The sequence below is a fragment of the Marmota flaviventris genome, chromosome 2 (assembly GCF_047511675.1).
Source record: "Marmota flaviventris isolate mMarFla1 chromosome 2, mMarFla1.hap1, whole genome shotgun sequence".
Lineage (NCBI taxonomy): Eukaryota > Metazoa > Chordata > Mammalia > Rodentia > Sciuridae > Marmota > Marmota flaviventris.
Genome location: NC_092499.1, coordinates 137,899,580 through 137,921,806, shown reverse-complemented (window position 1 = coordinate 137,921,806; position 22,227 = coordinate 137,899,580). Strand labels below are relative to the sequence as shown.

The 22,227-nt window shown below is 42.7% G+C and overlaps 1 protein-coding gene across 1 annotated transcript in view; it reads left to right on the top strand.

The window, feature by feature from the left end:
* Positions 1–923: 923 nt before the first annotated feature.
* The window catches only part of Abhd2 (abhydrolase domain containing 2, acylglycerol lipase), a 102,562-nt gene continuing 81,258 nt past the window's right edge, over positions 924–22,227 (top strand). Inside the window, exon 1 of the mRNA XM_027919748.2 lies at positions 924–1,038. The gene's annotated coding sequence lies outside the window, so the exon portion shown is untranslated. The remainder of the gene's footprint in view (positions 1,039–22,227) is intronic.

The following is a 22,227-nucleotide window of genomic DNA, read 5'->3' as shown; positions in this document are numbered from 1 at the left end:
TCATAGAATTTTAGAACTGGGCCTACTTCCATAGACGGATGGGGTGAGTGGGTAAAGAATCAGTCCTGATGAATGCCTAGGCACTGTTAATGTTTACCAGAGTTACTTAATCCTCTCATCAACTACTAGTGCTACCTCTAGTTGCCAAATGAGGAATCAGGGAGAAAACAAGTGACTTTGCCCAAGCACACATCTCCAATTCTAGGTCTGACCTTAAAGGCTACATTCTTCCAGGAGGCCTCCTACTGGCAAGGGGCTGGTTAAGATCTAAAAGGATAACTGAGGTCCATCTGGCCCCTCAGATTCCTGTCCTCATCCCCTTTCCCCAGAGGTCTCTGCCTCCACATCCTTTCATGTCCTTCTGGCTGGGCGACTCATTACTTTCTCTCCTCTCTCTTGCGTTATTATCCCAAATGTCGACCCCTGTGTTCTGGGCTGGCTACAGGTGCTTCAGTGGGTCTGCTTGGGCCCACCAGAACCCTGTAGCTTAGCTACCAGCCGACCTTTCTCCCATCCTCAGATGACACCTGACCTTACCCAGCCTCCCAAACCAGCTTGCGGTCACAATCGCCCCCCTCTCTTCACCCCACCCTAATCAACATCAAACACCACCCATCTCGTAGCTTGAGCGCCCTTTTCCAAGCCCCCTCCGGGCGGGCCTTATCCAATAGCGTCTTGGCCCATGGGCCAAAGACGTCAAAAGTAACCAATAGTTAAAGAGCTCTCCAATAAGGACCCCCGCCTCCATTCTGAGAAGCAGCTCTATTAACCAATGGGCTGCCAATCAGGTGCAATGGACGCGTTAGGCAAGCAGAGTAACAGCTGATCTACCCAATGAATAGGCGGGCTCCTGTAGCTGGGGGCGTGGCAGAGGCGGTAGTCAGGGGCGTGACGGCAGTTGCTTGGGCGGGGCCGGTAGCGGCGGGAGCTGCACTGGCCAGGGGTTCCGGCTGCGTTTCCATGAGCGCAGCCGGCAGCGGCGGAGCTGCGGGAGCCGGACTGGGGACGAGCTGGGCCACTGTAGTCAACGTCGCGCAGGTAAAACCTTAACCTAGCGAGCTCCGCGTAGCCAGGATCGCGCTCTGGTGCCATCGCGCCAACATCCCGGGCCTCACGGTTACCAGCGTGGCTCGGCCCTTAGTACCGCAGCCTGCGCGCCCCGGATCCTCGGGGATCCTCGCGGTCTTGTCACCTGGCGCCTCAGGGGTCCCGCCATCTGGCATTGAGGGGGGTCCCCAGGGTCGGCTCGCCCAGTGGCGGAGACAGCCAGGACCACGGAGGGATACGCCTTCCGGAAGGTCCTTTGTCCCCTCCTGCTCGGAGAACCGAGGCTGGAGACAACTCCGACCGCGGCCTCCTGGCTGCCGTCCCATCGATGCGCACTTTTGGGGCCTGAGAGGTCTGGAGAGGTATTTGCCGGTCCACACTTGATGAAGAAGGTCCAGGATCCAAACCTGGAAGGAAAGGATTGAGGGTCCTGTTTACAGCCGAGGATATTCGAGGGGGACTCTGCATTTGGGTGATCCGGGGGCGCACCCAGTACCAAAGGGTTCAAGTTCTAGAGAGGCAGTTTTTGACCCACTTGGAGGTGTACTTATGGAGCTCGGGCCCACGCGGGTCTCTGTTCTAGGCGCTTACTGGGTTTTCCCCATAACGAGAGCTGTCCAGCAGCGCTGGAGGCAGCCTGCCAGACCAGGCAACCAGCGCCTCGACCTTGGAAGTGTCCAGGCAGAGGCCGGATGACAGCCACCTGTCAGGGATGCTTAGGAAGGACTCCCAAGGGAGCATTGCATGATCCATCTGTAAGGACTCTCTCCATCCACAGATGCCCAATGGCTGACATTTAATGCCTAGATTGAGGATACTTAAGGGGGACCAGTAGGTTCAAAGTGGGTGTTGAATTTACCCATAATGAATTTTGAGGTTTCAGCTCTCGAGAGTTGGTATAAGCAAAGAGAATGGATTATATGAAAAGATTTACCAAAATATAAATAACCAAATGGTTTACTTCTCTACTATGAAATTCCCTAATTTGAACTATTATGGATTTAGTCTAATTCCTCTCTCTTGATTGTTCCACCTCCAAATGTCAGTTTCACTTGCATTCCAGTAACCAAATCCAGAGGCAGCTTCCAGAACAGGCTTAGGAGAGGACCTGAGATTGCAGGTCTAGCAGAGTTAATATGATCTGTGCCCAGAGCTTTTCATGGACCATTTGGTTATAATCATATTAAGCAGAGTCTAAAAGAGAAACGATTTATTTTGCTCCTTTACTACCTTCTGTCATTTGCCTGAATAGAGAGGACATAATCATCTGAAGGTCAGGAGGCAGAGGAACAATCTTATAAAACTTGCTGCCTGCTTGAGAATGAATTTGGTTGAATAGCCAAAGCAAAAAACACACTAGTCCACATACTGCTGATTACCAGCATGAACTTGATGGAGCTCATCTAATTCAGTCTCCTCAATGTGCTGATGAGAAAACAGACCTGTGGCAATCACCAGGCTGGCTGGTCATCAGAGAGCCATGACTAAGGGTTGAGTTATAGACCTAAGATCTAGCCAGTGCATGACTTGCATTTCATTCCTAGCCTAGTTCTTTCATTCTCTAAGTTCTAGGGGAGACCAGGGAGATTAGGAGCACAGATCTGGTGGCTGAGTGCCTGGGTTTGAATCTTAGCTTTGCCTCTTAGTAGCTGTGTGACTTGGGGTAAGTTCCTTAACCTCTCCATGCCTGTCTCCTCACTTATGACACAAGAAAATAATGTTGTTTAGGTTAGAAGATTGTTTTAAGAAGTGCATGATTTATATTGGATGCATTTAGAACAGTGCCTGGCACACAGTAGCTTCTATAGATTTGCTAAATAGAATGTTTTGATGTCCCTTTGTACAATTTTTCTTCGTATCTACCACTCAGTATTTTCTATCAGGAGCTAATTCCAACCCATCCCACCACTTATTTTTTAAACATATTCCAAATTTCATTTTATCATAGACATGTGCAGGGATTTCCATGCATTTTTATCTTACGTGTTTTTCTTTCATTGACTCAGATAATTCAGTTTCTCTCTTGTAATTACACTCTTCTTAGATGCCAAGTCTTTATTATCTTTAAAGGGGGTGGGAGGGAATCTGTCAAAGTGGCAAAGTCCCTGATGATGCCAATCTCCATGGAGTCCTTTCACGTATAGAGTCCCTCTGTTCAGCCTTCCTCTCTGACTGTCGGTATGATGCAGCTTGATTATAAATGGCTGAACATTTCTAGATTAAGATTTCATGAACCACTGTATTAAGTGCTTTTTGGAAGTTCAGGGATTGAGTGTCAAATGCATTTATGCAAGTTCCTTAGTCATTTGAGTAGGGGGAGCAGCAGCAGTACCCGCATGACCTGGCAGAGACGAAGTATGAGATGGATTCTTGCTGGTAATGTAGCTTGTTCACTGGTTTATCTGCATTTTTCCTGTTCTTTTCAAGGACTTGAAATTAACCAGAGGGCAAATTCAATCTGTGGTCTTTTCCCTCTTGTTTCAGCCCCTTTTTACTTTCATTTTCTTTCCCCTCTGTGTTCTTCATGATTTTGACAAATGGGTACCCTCAGTTTACCAGCTCATTTCTTTTTAATGGAAAGATGTCTATCACCTTGGTTTTTTTTTAATATTTATTTTTTAGTTTTAGGGGGACACAATGTCTTTATTTTACTTTATGTGGTGCTGAGGATCGAACCCATTGCCTATCACATGCTAGGCGAGTGCTCTGCCAACTGAGCCACAACCCCAGCCCACTGTCATTTTGTTTTTTAATTTTTTTTCTCTTCTCTGTTTTGACCTGTTTTCTTAACTGAACCCAATACAACTACTGTCCATTGATTAGCAATTTCTTTTGCATTATTTCTCTGGAGCTTTGATATTCTAGCACTTGGCCATTTCATTTCTTTCTATCTTGCTCTTTCCTCAGCACATTGTAGTGGAAGGGCTTCTTGTTCACCATATTCCTTGCTTCATTCACTAATACCTTTCTCTTATTGATCTCTGGCAGGCCCACATACCCTACAGTGGGTTCCCACCACCCTTGCCAGAGATCCTTCCTGCCCAGAGCACAGCACAGCACAATTTCCTATGGAAGACAGGAAGAGTCTGTCTTAGTTTTTGGCCTAAAATCCTACTGTGTGAAAAGCCCTGGCAAGAGAGACACTTCCAATATAATGGAATTCCTTGTGGCCGAATTTCTGCTTACAATATTCTGATTTTATTGGATAGTGGATTTTGAACCTTCCTTGACGAGTTTAAAAATGTAGATGACATGGGACATGAGGTATTCTAGCATTCCTGTTTCATGTTGGGCTGAGCTGTCCCCAGGAACAGAGCACTGGAAGTACAGAGTCTCTTGATGTGGTTTGTTGTTAGAATTTTACAGCAGCTTTTCTTGGTCCAGCATTTTTGATCAGTGCATGAATAAGGCCATTTTTAACCTCTGTGCTTCCATTTTGTTGTTGTTGTCGTTGTTGTTTCTTTGTTTGTTTTCTGGTGGTGCTAGGGATCCAACCTAAGGCCTCATGCATGCTGGACAAGCACTCTACCACTGAGCCACATTCTAAGCCCCCATTTCTATATTAATAGTCTATAGATGCTGACATTATTTCCCTTAAGGATCATTTGTGCATCTGCGCATGTGAGCTTTTGTTGTCTTGGTTTGGGGATTAAATCTTTTCTGTTTATTAAATGGCTGCTGTGGACAGATGAGGAGCCCTGCTGTTACACTGGGACCCATTCTCTGTTCTTTTGAGTAGTTAAGTAGTTAGAACATGGATGGCCTTGGGTTTGCCAGGTTTCTGATTTTCTTTTGTTTTCAAGTGGCAGTTCATTAAGTTCAACAAGTTGAGCATCTGCTGTGTGCCAGGAACACAATTAACCAGATTAACAGCAGTATTTGCTTTGTTGCAAAAAGACTATTTTGTTCTTAAATTGATTTTATTTTAAATTTAAAACTATTTTTAATATTTTTAATTCAAAATAGGTATGTGAGGAAAGAAAATATTTGAAAGGCACAAAAAGTTGTATAGTAAATATGTCTCGGTCCACTCTGATCCCTGCCACCTGGTTTCTCTCTTCAGAGGCAACCGATGTTACTAATTTCTTCATCCTCCAGAGGTAGTCCATGCACATCTAATATATTTTATATATCTAGTGCAAGTTCACCGTGAACGTTCTGCGCTCCCCATCCTTTTTAGGCGAGTGGTGGTGCACTATATGCGTACTATTTAGATCCCTGCTTTTTTTTTTTTAATATTTATTTATTTATTTTAGTTTTTTTTCGGCAGACACAACATCTTTGTTTGTATGTGGTGCTGAGGATCGAACCTGGGCCGCACGCATGCCAGGCGGGCGTGCTACCGCTTGAGCCACACCCCCAGCCCCTAGAGCCCTGCTTTTATTCACTCAATATTTCTTGGCTATATGAAAAGAGCTTCCACGTCGCTTTTTTTTATGAAGGCTGTTTATTTGCAGTATCTTGTTTTCTGCTTCTGAGGATGTTGAGAACCAGTCTTATTTTGGCTGTAGCTTCAAATGGAGATTTTAAAGCATTTTGTGGTGAGTTGGGGACAAATATTTTTCTTCTCTATGTTCCATAGCCCTAAACCTGAGAAGAGGCTGAATGAGGTAGAAGGTTTCTCTGCAGTGTTACCCTGTGAAGGGAGAGAAGGGGCGTTGGAGAATGAGCAATGCATTAGACTTTGAGCCCTCCATCTTGATCTCTGGGCAGAATGTACTGGAATTGCCAGGGAAAGTTTGCTGCTTTTCTCTCTGGTCTCCAGAGAAGTCTCTTGGCTTCCCTAATGCACATGTCCAGCATCTCTGTTGTGTCTGACCCTTTATCCTGCACTGTAGCATCCACGGTGTTTGTCCTCACCTTTGAGTATCAGAGAGGAACCTTGCCCTTCATCACTGGACTTCCTGTTTGGGAAGTGTTATTAAGTACCCAGTTAAATTACCAGCTGTTGCACCTGTTCCTCTGTGAAGCATCTTTCCTAAACCTGTATCTGATTTTTGTTGCCATCCTTGGAGATATTTCCAAAGATCTCCAAATCACTTGACCACTGCCAAGGTCTTACTCAAACCAGCCTTGCTAGCAAAAGCTTTCACTGATATTGACTCTACAAGAGAGTTTTCAGGTTCTTCATATTTGAATTTTCTATAGTTATGTTTGTTTTAAATAACCACGCTGATTTAAATATGGTTTTCTGTGGTTCCCAGATTTTGCTTGTGGGTGTTCGTTTTCTCTTTTCTTTGAAAGTGCCTTAACCTTCATCCTGCTTTTATTTACCTCCAAGTCTGATTTAGAGTCACCTTGAAATTTAATGGTCAAGATGTTAGTCAGCCAGCTAATCTAGAGGCTTTATTTCTTGGTCTTTGCTCATTGTTGGTGACCACGTTATCCTTCAGACACTGTGTTGTGTAGTGTGAGGAGAGGGAGGTAGTGTTATCAGTTAAGTATTTTCTAATCTTGCCTGGATAAAAGAGATAGATAAAAGCTTTAAAAAGTTGCTCCATCTATGCACTTTATTTTTAATATTTCTTTTTTAGTTGCAGTCGAACACAATACCTTTATTTTATTTATTTTTATGTGGTGCTGAAGACCAACCCTGGACCTCACATGTACTAGGTGAGTGCTCTACTGCTGAGCCACAACCCCAGCCCTCTATGTACTTTTTTTTTTTTTACATATTTACATTTACTTTAGTCACAGGCAGTGAAGAACAAAAATCAGGAAATTCAACAGAGGATTGCCAAAATTTTAATTTTTTTTTCAAATACAGCAATACAAAGGCCCTAACTGGGCACATGGTACATGTGTGTAATCCCAGTAACGCAGGAGGCTGAGAGAGGAGGATCACAAATTGAAGGCCAGACTCAGCAACTTAGTGAGGCCTTGTCTCAAAATAAAAAATAAAAAAGGGCTGGGGATGTACTATGAAGTACCCCTGGGTTAAATCCCCAGTAACCACCCCCCACACCCCTGCCAAAAAATGTCCTGAGGTCAATATCTTAGGATAAAGAGCACAGATAGCTTGATAAAAAGATTGAGTTAATGGTCATTAAACTGTGACATTTGGGAAGGCCTGAAGTAGAAGATTCTATTGTAGGAGCAGTTCTAGTTTCTCAGTTTCCTTAATGCCTGCTAGTGTCTTGTTAGGAAGTCAGCCCACTCATTGAATCCAGCTAACCCACCAGCAGCATCACAGGGTGGGGGGTTTTGTGTCTCAAACTCTGGGTGGTGCAGACCCCTACAATCTTGATATGCAGTTATAGCATGTTGTATTGATATGAGCTAACATTGGGAATTGTCCTGATTGTTCATGTGTAAAGTGTCATGTTGTAGTTCTTAAGGAGGAGGCTGAGGAGGGACCTCAGAGACTCCCTGGATTTAAGTAAGGCCCTTTGGCCATGTTTACATTTTGGTTCTTTTCAAGTGAGCTTAAACCAGTTAAACCCATGATTTAGCATGTCAGGTGATGGCTTAAATTCTTTCTTAGATTAAGAGTGATTTCTCATTCAGGTCCCTGGCATGAGGCTGTCTTCCTGAAGCACACTCACCTTGTGCTAAGAATTTCCAAACCGGGTCCAGGATATGGTGTTTTTTTGTTTTGTTTTTGGTACCAGGGATTGAACCCAGCAGTGCTTAACCACTGAGCCACATCCCCAGGGCCTTGTGCATATGAGGCAAGCACTCTACCAACTGAGCTATACCCAGCCCATTTTTATTTTTGAGACATGGTCTCACTAAGTTGCTGAGGCTGGTCTCAAACTTTTCGATCCTCCTGCCTCAGCCTCCCAAGTCACTGGGATTACAGGCTTGTGCCACTGCACCTGGCTCCAGGATGTGTTCTTGAGATTCCTAGAGTTCCCATTAAGTGAAGAACACTTGGTTTTTTGGGTTTCATGTTAATGATAGTTGGACATATTTTCAAGGCCTATCCTAGAAAATTAGAATATCTAATTATATCAGTCCACCCTCATAGCCTCAGTGCCCCCCAATTGTAAATGAATTTCTGATGAGTTGGAGCCAGGTTAGTCTCAGTATAGAGAAAAATATAGAGATGGGTTTAGTAAAGAAAAGAGGCAGTAGCATCCAGTGAAGCCAAATGATAGCTCTCAGCACTGTGGGGATGAAGGCCATGGCAGCTGTCCCAGCTGAGAAAGATAGCATGAGAATAGTCATCACACCTATGTCAGGTGTAGTGTAAACTCTCATAGGACCTGCCCAGGAGCGGGTGGGACCACACTGACACTGGATGATGCTGGCAGGCATTTCAGACCTGAAAAATGGCATCAGTCTTGTTGCATTAATATATTTCATCTGAATTTTACTGCTTGGGTCATTTTAGTTGTTTATTTGTGAATGTGCTTTGGTCTCCATAATTATAAATGTGCTAAAAGAAGTTTTAGTTTTAGGCTCATACAGTTTAAGAAATAATGTGATAAATAATAATTGGATGAAAATAATTCAATTTAAATCTAAGAATCAAATACAATGTAATTTAATCAAGCAGTTTTGACAAGATTAGTTTTTCCCCTTAGCAGGGGCCATTTGATACCTAAATTTGAAAGACCCCAGTGCAGGAATCTAAGCTCTGTGAGGTTTCCAGTCTTATTTGCATCATGTATGGTTACTTTCCATGTGTTGAACAGTGTGGAAATATGAGTTGAATTGAAATGAAGAGTTAGTTGACATCATTTGGTTTTTGTCTTAGTGAGATCTTGTTTGCTCAGATCTTGAAAGTGGTAAAGTGATTTGGAGAACTTGTATAGGTTTGGGGAAGATGCTTTACGAGAGAACAGGTGCTAGTTATCACTCCTATGTATACATGCAAGCAGCGTTTATTGTTCATACCAATGAAAGGGAACCCTCCCCAAAGTAATTTCTTCAGTTCTTTTCAGTTATTTATTTTTGAAGTGAATAGTAAAGTTCTCTTATTGATATTTGTATGACCTAAACAGTTATTAGAATGATAGTAGTTGACAGTTGCCCAAACTTATTTGCCACAAGTGACTCATAGCTCAGACTATGGTGGCTTGACTGCAGCCAAACATTCGGAGCTCAGAACTCAGTGGCTACCAAGTCTATTTATCCTATTGTTAAATAATCATCTATTCATTTATTAGCTTTTATTATGAGAATTTTTTTGGGGGGGTGGGTTCCAGGGATTGAACCTAGGGACACTTAACCACTGAGCCACATCCCTCCCCACTGTTTTTTGGTTTTTGTTTTTGAAACAGAGGCTTGCTGAGTTGCTTAAGGCCTCCTTACATTGTTGATGCTGGCTTTGAACTTGTGATCCTCCTTCCTCAGCATCTTGAGCCTCTGAGATTACAGGCATGCACCACGCACCTGGCTTATTGTAAGAATTTTAAAGTCATACAGAAAAAGACTGAATTAAACAGTGAGCCCCCATGTTCCCTTTACCCATCACCAGCTTTAACTATAGTCAATTCACGACCAGATGAGTTTCTTCTATTCTCTTAGCCACATCCCTCAACCCATATTTATTTTACAGTCGATCCCAAACATCATAGAGTTTCATGTATAAATATTTCCATGAAATCTCCTAAAGATTATGACTCCTTTATGAAACATTTGTTATTACATTTTAAAAAATTAACAATAGTTCCTTTAACATCCAGTATTTAAATCACTGTTCAAATTCCAGTTGTCTAAAAATGTTGCTTATCTTCATAAGTTTAATTTTTTTTTTAATCAGATTCAGATAAGAATCGCAACCTGTGTGTGATTGGATCCACTTATTTATGTCTCTTTTTAAACTACAGGTCTCCTTCCTTTGCTTTTCTCCCCCTGCCACCAGTAATTTATTGGAAAAACCAAGTATTTTGTCCTGTAGAGAGACTTTTTACTTTTGAACAGGTAAAACATTCACATGACATAAAATTCAACAGATACATCATGGTAAGGAGGGCAAAACCTTTCTCCCCAGAAGCAATCAACATCACTAGTACCATATATATATATATATTTTTGGGGGGGTAGGGGGGATATTTCATGCATAGCCCGGCAAATGTATGTTTGCATCATATCCTTTTTCTATTTTTTCTTTTTTTTAATATCACTAGTAGCATATTGCACATGTTATTCTGCTCCCTCTTTTAGTTGAGGAAACCACAATATTCCTAGTATGATGTGATTGCTCTAGAATCCTCAGAGCTGGGCAGTGCTCATTATTTTCATTTGTTCAGCAAAGATTTACAGAGCCCTTTCTCTGCTGGATATGCTGGGCCTCTGCTCTCAAGGTCTTCCCTGGGGCCTGGATACCTTGTACCTACCATTGGCCACACTAGGAGGCTTTCCCTGAATACACACTAAGCTCCCTGTGTGGCCAGCACTGTATTCACACTGTAAACTTTAGCTTCTCAGATTCCAAATTCCCTGGCTGCAGTTTCTTCCTCTTTTCTAATCATGTAAATAAAGTGCTCACTCATTCTTGTCAATGACATAGAAAAACGTAACCTTCTAAATAGTGAGATGATGGAACATGCCCAGTAGATTATAGCCAGGGATTTTTTTTTTTCCAATTTAGAAAACAGTCCCTTTCCCTCGGTCTATAATGAATATCATCCATCAGTGATTATTATTGACTCTACATAGCAAACTAGACTTTGCACAGAAATTGCAAGAGACATCTTGATTCTGTCACCAGGGAGCTTCTAAGAGGAGTATAAATTTTTTTATATCTCTCTGGTGGGAAGAGTCCTGACAGAGCTTCTGGTGAGAGGGCTGAGTGGTGGGATCCATCTAGCTCTCCAAAAGCCCTCTCATGGATAGGTACCTTCCCCTCTATATTTGAAGAGGTTTATTCAGGCTCTGGCACAGAGAGTGCCTCTAGCCTCAGTTTCCTTGTTTACATTCATAATAAGTCACAAGGCTGTTGTGAGCACCAAATGAGGTAATGTCTGAGGATATACTTTGTAAGTAGTAAATTATGTACTTGGTCTCCACTGTCAACACAGATTCATTTTGTGACATGTCTGAGGAGTAAGTGAGGTAGTGCTTTAAAATCCAAACACTTGATAAATTGCAGAACTACATAAATAGGACATTTTAGTATCTTCTAGTTCTGCCCTTTATTTAAAGATTTGGCGAGTTAAAGATGTCAGAGCCAGAGAGCAATACTGGACCCCAGGGAAGTCATTGATCCCTGAACTTGGGGTGCTGAAAGCAGCTGATGGTCTGCAATGGGGCAAGGAATATGTGCATGCATGGTCCAACTGTTGTCTGTAGAAGATGGTTAAGTTGGGTCTGGTAGTGTCTACTCAGAGGCAGGATAGAGACCAGACTATCCAGATATCTGGCTCTGGATTGGGATCCTCCATCCTTGGTGGCTGGAGCAAGCCCCTCTGCCTTCCTTGGCAAGCACTGCCACTGCCAGATTCACATCGTGTTTGTGAATAGCAGGATGCTCTGGTGTAGGGTACTTGATCTACTCTACCTCATTTGTGCCTCACAATGACTCTTCAAGGAAGGTTTTATTATCCCCACTTAATGGGTAAGGAAAGAGAGGTGCCACAGTTAAGGAACTTGCCCAGTCACATAACTAGTATGTAGTATAGCTGCAGTGTGGGCCAGATTGTGTGCCCTTGCCAGGCGCCTTACCATCAGGGAACACCAGAGGAAACCTCTCAATAAAGCATGAGTCTTTGTGACACCAATTGACCTCTTTCCACAAATTTGACAAAATTTGAATACCACAGACATTTGACAAAAGATTTTTCTATTTTCCTTGGATGCTAAAAAGGAACCCTATTTTTTATAATTCATAGTATCTTGGTCTAGGTTTACCTAGGATTAATGCTATTCAAATTTATAATTTATGGACCAAATAAACTCATGTCAGTTGGGAAATACCCTAGGCAATTTTGTTAGATGTTTGGATTGATTAGCCAAAATCATGGGTCTTCTAATGGTATTTAATATTTATCTGAATGCCAATAACCAACGGGTAGGTTTCTGTCTCTCTTCTCTTTGGGGACCTTTCCTTCCTGTTGCTTTCTTTCTTTCTTTTTCCTTTCTTTGTGAGAGAGCAGTTTCTGAAGTAGATTTATAACTTTCAGCCTAGTAGGATTCCTTAGACAAATGGAAAGGGGTGGAAGCAATATGGCTTTGGATGATAGCTCTTCTGAATGATAGAAAATGGAAAATTTCATTTTGGATGGAAAGTTATCTGCCTGAACTTCAAGATCATTCTTTAAAATTTCCAAAGACCGCTGAACAGTGGGTCACATTCTGCTGTTCTGTCAGTGCACAGTGGTGTGGCAGTTAACTCGTAGAGGCCTGAACCTTGTAGCCTAATGGAATAGTCTGGTAAGGAAGTTCTGTTTCAGGGATCATGATGGTGATGCTTCAGGCTCATGCCTTCTGCACAAACTCAGTTGACCATTAAATATTTACAGATGTCCATCAGGTACTCAACCTCTCCAGATTTCAATTTGTGTAGAATTTAAACATGGAGATTGAATTAGCAGGGCATCAATGAGAATCCCCAGTAGAGATTAAAAAGAGGAATCATCACTTTTAGGTAGAGATGAGACTGGCAAATTTTTAAATAGAGTATTTAAAAAATGTGAAGATGGGCAAGTATGATTTTAGGAGCTAGAGGAAATGGGCCCCCAATGAAAGTTCCTGTGTAGTTCAGTAGGTTACAAAAACACTTGAATGCCATCAAGAGCTTGTGGTGTTGCTCCAGTGGTCAGTGACAGTGCTTGTCTGCAGAGTCATGAGTCCGGTTACATGTACCCAAGTAAATGCTTCTCACACCTACAGGCTCTCACGTCAGCCCCTCACATGTACAACATTGCAGCACAACCCAGAGCACATGCCATAGCAGCAGATGTGTGGCACCATCTTCCAGGCTGATGTCTGGAATTCCCCTTGTAAGCAAAGCACTGACGCTTCAATCCACAATGATTCATTGTTCCTGCTCCCAAACCCATCCCTCTTGCCCAGTCTGCCTTCTCCTGAATGCCCAGTATTCTCCTGCCTTGGCTCAGCTGTGAGCCTTGCCTGATGTCTATACTCTCCTCTCCTTCTCACCTCTTCTGTCCCATCTTTTCCTGTGATTCCCCAACTGTGATCCACCTTTTTGTTTCTGCCTCCTTTGTTTGAATTTCTCTAGTATTTGTAGTTGGTTCTTCAGGATTTAGTTTTCTTTTCTTTTTTTTTTTTTGGTACTGGGGATTGAACCCAGGGGCACTCAACCACTGAGACACATCCCCAGCCCTTTTTTGTATTTTATTTAGAGACAGGGTCTCACTAAGTTGCTTAGGGCCTCACTAAGTTACTGAGGTTGACTTTGAACTCATGATCCTTCTGCCTCAGCCTCCTGAGCCACTGGGATTACAGGTGTGTGCCACACTATGTTGTGGAGACCATGTATTATACTTTTATAGCCCACACCAAAGTTAGAATGCAGGGAGTGCCTTTGAACCTATGGGGAGCAAGGTAGAATGTCAGAGGGGAAGGGTGTAGTTTGCTAAACATCTCCCTCAGTGGTGTTGACACTTTTCTGCTGGATTTGTCCTTTTCACTTGCAAACCACTGTTTTCTCTATGAAGGTGCTGCCAATTTATGCAGGTGAGTTAATTTTTGGTTAATGGCACCAATTTGTATTCCAGTTGTAAAAAAGCATTTGCCCTGTTCTGATGAAACCATCTTCCTCGATGGCCACTCGATCACCTCCCAATGAGGCAACAATATGTGTGCACTGGGAAAGTCTGGAGAGGAAGCTCCCAGGATGGGACAGGAGCAGAGTGGCTGAGCATCTGCTTTCTGTGGTGTGCCAGCTCTGTATAGCATCTTTCTTCCTGGAGGCAGAGCAGGACTGGGCTTGGAGCACAACCTGCCTATTATAGTCGAAGTTTGGAAAAAACCAAAGGATGAAGGCTGCTGGTAGGCTAGGGTGGCAGTGGGACTTGCCCTCAGGCTTTAAAGAAGGCTGAAGACATTTGTTTCCTGAGTGGGAGGCAGGAGGGAGTGAGGCCCAGAACAACAGTGGAGTGTTTGTATTGGACGGGTGGAGAGACAGGAACGCTTAAGGGTGTGGATTTCTCTCTCTTTACTTGCTTCTTTAAATGGAAAAGCAATCCTTTTAGCGCAAACCCTAAAATATATCAACCTGAAGAGCTTCCTCTTGAATTTTTATTTTTCTAGACTGTTCAGTATCCTCAGTGCAGGGAGCTGGTGAAGCCAAGCTCCAGACTGCCTGGAGACCAATTCCCATCCTCCTCATGTATTCAAATTCTCTAGCAGTTGCTTTAAAACTAACATTTTTTCTAATCTTAAAATATTTACTAAGGCAGCTTTCCTCTGAAGAGTTCAAAACATTTTACAAACCAAAACATTTTTTAACCCACAGAATTCACCAACTTTCCATCAGTAATCTGTAATGGAACTTCCTCTCTCCCATTTTTTAGAAGAAAACGTAAAATTTCATGAAGTTTAGATGATTCCCAAAGATAAGTTGGCAGAACCAGGATTCAAACCTAGGTCCTTTCTTTCTAAAGCTTATGTTTTCTAGTTATACCACGTGGAGTCTTAGGCTAAGCTTCAAAATCCCCAAAGAGGGCAAGTAACCCTCCCCGAGCTACACAGCACAGTGTGCTCAAGGAGAGAATAATTCTAGATGTCTTTGGAAGCAAGTAATGCAGAGACATAAGTGGGATCACCTCCTTCCTCTGACCTCCAGAATCTAGCACTTCTGGGTCCTTCTACTTGGTCTGTGACCTAAAATTGGAGTTGAGACTCTTTCAGCTCTCAGCATCAGTAGGAGTGATAGCAAAGGCTAGATAAGGACTCCCTGAAGGCCCAGCATTAGTGCCGGCTTGATGAGCATCAGATGGATGGCTCTCCCACCCTTTCCTTCATTTTTAGCCCAAAGACCTGAGCACAAATCAATCCTCTACATTTATCTGCCTTTTCTGGTAAGCATTTGTTTTCTAAGACTTGGTCACAGTGGAATCCATGTGACCTCCAAGCCTGCAGCTCTAAACTGGCAGGAGATCCTGTTTCTACTCAAAGCATCCGAGGTATTTATAAAACAGAAATAAGTAAAGCTTGTCTGAAATGCCATGCACACTGTATACTCTTGCCCCTAGAACATCCCCTCAGTCTTGGAAGGACGAGGAGACTAGACTTTTCCTATTGTCTAGCTTTGTGTTGAAGGCCCTGGTGGTCCATCCCTGAGGGGAGCTATTGCTCTCACAACTGGCAGAATTCACCAGACAGCCACTGATCTGGGAGAGGGAAGAGAGGGAGGTGAGAGAGTGAGCTCAGGCCTGCCAGGCCTGGGGGAGTGGACAGAATAGGTCTCTTCCTTGCTGAGGTGAAGGCCATGGTTTAGTGAATGATCATCTGCATTATAATGGGCTGCGCGAGTGCATGTATCTATTAGAGGCCTAAAAGCATTTGTGTTAGCCAAATTCTGTGGTGCTCTGGCACTGGGGGCCTGGGAAATCAGAATCCTCAGGAATGGGAACTGCTAATTTTTATTTTCCCATTAACTGTAGTTATTAATATCTGAGGGAAACTTTCTTTGCCTGCCTTACTGAGGTCCTGGGAGTGAGTGGTCCTTCAGTCAAGTGCTATGCCAGGCACTGGGACCTGCCCTCCTACCCATTCCCTGTTTCCTCTTTCTGGAAGCTCCTTTGCAGACACAGAAGACCCGAGGATCTGGGCTGTTCCTTGGACATATCCTGGAGGTTTCTTTTGTGCAATAAGTCTGGAGATGAGCTTCTCTTTGGTTGTATCCAGGTCTTTTAAAATTCCAGTAAACTAGATTCTTGAGTTCACTGGGTTCTGTTTACCTGAGATTTTGCTTCTGATGTTGCAGAATTCAATTATAGTATAGGGGTTTTTTTGTTTGTTTGTTTGTTTGTTTTTGTTTTTAATAATGTTTAGAGATGTTGAATTTCTCTGTTAAGGTGTATGTCCTCTTAAAAAAAATCTAGACTCTCAGAGGATATATCTGCTTATGTTCTTTTTTGTTTCTTTGTTTTTTCTTAGGGTGGATTGGTTTCTCAGGGACAGAGAACCAGTTCTGCTTGAGATTTCCTAAGCACCTTCCTTGTTCATTTTTAGAAGATACTACTCTTTCCTGAGGTTTCTTTGGGAGTGGGAGAGGCCCGCTTCGCTGCTGTACTTTAGTAAGGACATGTAAAGTGCTCAATTAAATGTGCATGTCGAACTGGTGACTCAGGCTTCAGATATTTTTAGTTTAGTAAGTTTTTTTTTGTGAAAACTCCTAGGTTAGTAGCCATTCCTGACATTTCAATATGAAGTTCACATTTTCTTGCTTTGGTTAACTTTTCTTTCACTAGGAACTTATAGGCCATTTTCTGAAATGTCAGCAGTTTGATTATGTGTGACCTTATGACCTTGTGGAAGAACATGGTTAAGTAAAGCTGTTATCACCTGAGTGAGTTTACACAAAAAGGCAATTTCAAGGTCTTAATTTTGAACGAAACATAGAGCAACATTAACATAGGTGTATTTAATTGTCAGTTCCTCTGCTTCTCTTGTATTAACTTTGGACAATCCCTTCGCCTCATAGCACCTGATTTGTAAGAGAAGTGGGATGAGATGGGAGGGGGGCGCTTCTCCATTCTGTTGCTTTCAGCCTCCTATGCCAGTGCACAGGAACAGCTCCCACCTCCTAGGTGATCTTAGGAGTTGGCTGTGTTGAAGGAAAGCAGCTGGGTATTCACTGCCTAGTGCTCAAAAATTAATGTGTCAGCTGGATGCGATGGTGCACGCCTATAATCCCAGCTACTCTAGAGGCTGAGGCAGGAGGATTGCAGTTTAGTGAGACCCTGTCTCAAACTAAAAAAGGACTGGGGATGTAGCTCAATGGTAAAGCACTTGCCTAGTGTGCATGAGACCCTGGGTTTGATCCCCAGCACTGCAAAAATAAGTAAACAAATGTCTCTTGACATTTCTTGAAAATAGCGTTGGCCTTATGTTGTCAGAATTTTTCTACCATTTGGAGTTTGAGGTGGTGGTGGGGAGGGAGGATCTTTCAAAACCCAGAGTACTGAGCACTCTGAACACTCTTACCCACAGAACTCTGTGGACGACATACAGACCTAGACCAACATAGGTGTTTTAAGAGGTGGTTCTGTGAGCTGCTGGCTCTAGTGCTCACCTACCCAGTGACATTAAACTTCACTGGAAGTGGGAACAGGGCCCAGGTCATCAGGAGGTGCAGAGCTCTCGGTAGAGGAAGCTGTATCTCCAGACTGGCAGTCCCTTTGAGGCTCTCCAATGCCACAGCAGTGAGTGACTTCAAGGGCGCAAAGACATGTCTTAGGAGGGGTGCAGGGCTTTCTCCTAGAATTCTTCTGTTCTTTTGCCTACCTCCTGTGGCATAGCTTTTGTTTTTCCATGACAGCTCTGACTTCTTTAGTTAAATTGCAGATAAAAGGGAGAAGCTGGCCCTTTTCCTGTCTTGTTTTTTCCTCAGAGGTGTATCCTGTTGCCTACATTAGTGTTGAGGCATTTTTGGCCACCAAAAAGGATAATGTGGGATGGAAGCAGATCATGTTTTTATGCCAGTGTTGGGGTCTTCCGTTGTCCTCCTCACCCTCGCAGGGCAGTTTTGAGGAATGAAGCTGGCCAAAGCTCTAGTGCTGACCTAGGGGTTTATGTGAAGGTCTGGAGAAGGGCAGCCAGGCCAAGTAAGAGGGGATTTACCTGCAGGAGGAGAAGCAGGTGAGGGGCATCCTTTTCATGGGAAGGAGAGAAAAGGGGTGTGTGTGTGTGTGTGTGTGTGTTGGGAGGAGGGTGGTCCATTTGTGCATTTCAAGAACCCCTTTTAGCAGAGAAAGAGGAACAGCAAGCATATCTTGAAACTATTAGGAGACTTAAGGATCACCATTTATTATCCAGTGATTTTTTTTTTTTTTGCAGTACTGGGGCTGGAACCCAGGGCCTTGGACATGCTAGTCAAGCGCTCTACCACTGAGCTACATTGCCGCTCCTTTTTATTTTTATTTTGAGACAAGGTCTCTCTAAATTGCCTAGGTGGGCCTCAAACTTGCCATCCTCCTGCCTCAGCCTCCAGAGTAGTTGGGATTACAGGCATGCGACACCATGCCTGGCTTTTCCAGTGATTTATTAGATCTGACATGGCTCCTCTTCAGAAGAATCAAGAAGAGTATGTCTTGGAATTAATTTTAAACTTTGTGGAGGAAGTCAGAGAAGTCAGTCAGCTAGACTTTTGTTCTGGTCAGGAAAGCGTATCTTTTATTGTAATTTCTGTCAGATGAGATAGTTTACTGAGCAAAATGGAGGAGAATTCAGTATTGGCGATGGTAATAGCTAATATTTTGAGGCACTTATTGAATTAATATGATAGAATTATTGGCATAAAGAACATAGCCTAAAATATATAATTGTTCAATTTATTTGAAGACAGAGCAGAGGCCCTGAAGGTTGTTCATTCTTATGAATTTTATTTTATGTGGTCTAAAAGAAGTAGATTGCAAATCATGGGGAAAGTACAAAGTACAGAAATAATTTTTGCCTCTTAGCTGAGGACTATAGTTCTGTCCCCAGAGTCTCAGGCATTTTGAACTGAAAGAGAATCTCTGGCATTGTCTATTTCCAAATCCAGTCTTCTCATTTTGAAGATGAGGTCTTTAGGGTCTGAGGGTTAAGTGACTTGTTGAAGGTCACCAGGCATGAAGGGACAAAGCAGCACTAGGACCCAGGTCTCAGAACCTCCAAACTGGTGTTTCTCCCAGCACAGTGAAGAAACTGCCTCTCCTGTCCTTGGCCTCTGGAGAGCAGTGAGAAGCGTGGGAGGCACAGTCCTGGCCTTTACCAGAGAAGGAAATACCAGTCAAGTGAGTGTTAGAGACAAAGGACAATACTAAAAGCTCCTTTAATGACTAGTTGGGCACTTGGCAGCACCTTGGGTTCCTTTGTTAATATATAGACTACAGATGGAGTTAACTATCACCTATAGCACCTACATCCCACTCATACTGGGGTGGAGGTGGGGCCAGGGAGAGATTGATACAGATACACAGGAAGCCCAGCCCACCACAGAGATGGAGACACTGTGGACTAGGAGCACATTTCCTTTCCGTCCTCACACACCCAGCCCTCCTGCCCTTCTGGGACTTTTTTTTTCCCTATGTAAGCTGCTGCATATTCATTTCATTTTCTAGGTAAATTTCACCTACCTAGAAAAAAGGGAGTGAAATACAATACAGTAAAATTTGAGTTTGTTATAACCTCTAGAACAAGTTCAGAATATTTATATTTAGTGGCAGGTCAGTCTTGGAAACCACACCATAAAATAAAATGCAAGGTAAATTAAAATGAATGTGATGAGTTTTGTTTTAAAATTGCCTGTTAATTCCTGGTTTGATACCTAGATATATAGTAGAAATGCATTGTACACACACACACACAGGCACATATACACACTTCTCAGTCCTACATTTTATACACCAAGGCCCAGTTCTAGATCCGTAAGTCCTTTCCTGCTTAATTTTTTCCTGGACTAATTATTCTCAACTCCAAGCTTCTAAAGTACATACATTCTTAACATAAATTTAATTTCTCCCCAGTTAAAATGCAAACTCTCCTTAATTGTAGTCCTGCAGAATGCTAGGCACACAGTAGGTGGCCAGGAACTTAAGCCCACTGAGATTCAAGGGAAGCGGCCCTAAGGACAGGTGGAAGAACAGACCTGTTCCTCAGCTCAGGTCTTGGATCAAGGCTGCATATTTGGATCACAATAACCATAAATTGCTCATTGGATTGCCTTCCCCAAATTGAATTGAATTTTTAAAAAAATTTTCTTCCTTTTTTTTTTTTTTTTTTAACACAATACCTTTATTTTTATGTGGTGCTGAGGATTGAACCCGGGCCCCGCCCATGCTAGGTGAGCGCTCTACCGCTGAGCCACAGTCCCAGCCCTGAATTGAATTTTTAAACCTTGGCATTTTTCAGGGGTTGCAGAAATTAATTCTCCGCTGCATTTGCTATTTTAAAAAAAAAGGTTGTAGGAGGACACTGTCTATCACATCACTCAAGGTCCTTTTATATGAAGTCCCACAGATTTTTCAAAAAAATAATTCTGTGCCAGAAAAGCCCTGTTTCCATTGAATTTGTGTTATATGTCTTGGAGTAGGAGCATCTATATTAGCTCTCTCCATCTTGGGAAACCATTAGATTGACTGGGTTTCCCTTCTCCCACTGACTGTCAGAAAGCTCAGAGACCATCTAAGCTGGGTCACATACATATTCTTGCATATGTTGACATGTATTTTCCTTGTTTTAAAATTTTACTTAAATTTTGTTGCATTTTAAAGCTTTTTTTTTTTTTTTTTAATATGCTGGGGATTGATAAGCACATTGCAGGATCTCATGCATGGTAAACATCAGCTATATCCCCATTCCCAGCCCTAAAAGCTTTTTTTCTAATAACAAAAATATTTTAAGTCATTACGAATTTTGGAAAATAGAGAAAATTTTCCAATATTCTTAACTAGCAATTCTAGCATCTTGAAGATTTAGGTATATAGTATTTCCTTATGTGTCATTGGAAATTGCAGTTAAAGCATACAGACCTAACAGTGGTGTTAAACTGTTCTCTCATGTAAAAGAACTCCTGAGGCAGGCAGTCTAGGTCTGATATGGTGGCTCCACTAAATCATCAGGGACCCAGACATCAGTTTTTCTAATCCGCTGTCCTCTTAATGGAGTGATGTTAAAGTCACTTCATGGCCCAAGATGGCTGTTAGAATTACAGCCATACTCTTTGCATTCCAAGGAGACAGGAAGGAAGAAGGACAGAAGGTTATCTTCCTGTCTTTAAGGAGCCTTCCCAGAAATCAGACCAATCCTTCCAGAATGGACCAGAATTTAGTCACCTGGACTCACTAAGCTGCAGGGGAGGCTGGGGTATGTCATTTCTCAGGAAGGTGCAGTGCTAGGTTCTGTTACTAAGGATGAAGGAGAGACTTACCTCTTGGGAAGCAGTCAGAAGCCTGCCACATTTCCAAGTCATTCTCTATGCATATCTAGTCAGAAAGGATGTTTCATTGAAACCATTTCTAATTGTTTATTGGAAGAGTTAAAGATGCAAATAGATTTCAATCAATAAATATCAAACAAAAGGTATTATACTTTGCTACCTATAAGTTTTGACACGCATCCAGGGCTAGAAATGACTTTAGTTTTCTCCGAGGTTCACATATTCTGGGACCATTCAGGAACCAGAAATGGTTAAAATGGGCCAGGCATCAATATTGAGAATGATAACAGGAGAGGTGGGGTCAGTATTGAGGACCTGGAGACAGCTTGTCTTGTTGAAAGGGGCAGCTACCACTCGGCCCTATTCACTGTTGCTTTTTGAAAATGCTGGCTGCATATTGCCAAATATTCTGATTTTTTTTTTTAAGTAGTCAGAAGTCTAGATTTTTATCTGAAATTTCCTGATTTTTATAACTTGGCAACTAATAAATTCAGTTTAAAAATGCCAGGCAAATGCACCACCAACCCATGGGCTGCCCATATAGGCTCTTGAGTCTGCAGCCTTATTTTTCCGCTGGCAGCTGAGCTTGGTGGGTCAGGTGCCTATGATGAGGCTGCAAACTCTGCAGTTCCACCTCACCACAGCTTGTCCTCGGTGGCTAATTTGTCTCAGGATGTGAAGAGATCATAAAGATTTGAAGTTAAGCAAGACCACTGTGAGGGTTAATTGAGTCTCTCCTTCAACTGGCTCTTATTTTCTTCTTCAATCATTTTGGTGTGATATGAGTCAGAAAAAAACAATGGGGTTTGAATCTCAACTCAACTCTTAACAGCTGTGACTCTGGGCAAGCCTCTGGTGTCTCATTTGTGCCTGTACAATTAGTTTTCTTGCTTGTTTCTCTTTCTCTATCTTTACTGCTTTCAAGTAGCATAAGATGGTGGTTAAGAGAAGGTCTCTGGGGCCAGAGATGAATCCTGGCTTTTCTCTTTACCTGCTGTGTCACCTTGGGGAAGTTACATAAATTTTCTAGGCCTCATTTCCTCATCTGTCAAAGGTAGCATCTACCTCAGAGGTAGATGGGAAGGATTAAATGAGTTAATGTACATGAAGCATGAAGAGCAGAGCTTGCTGCATAGATTGCACCACTTAAACATGGTCTGTTTCTCCATGTTCTTGTT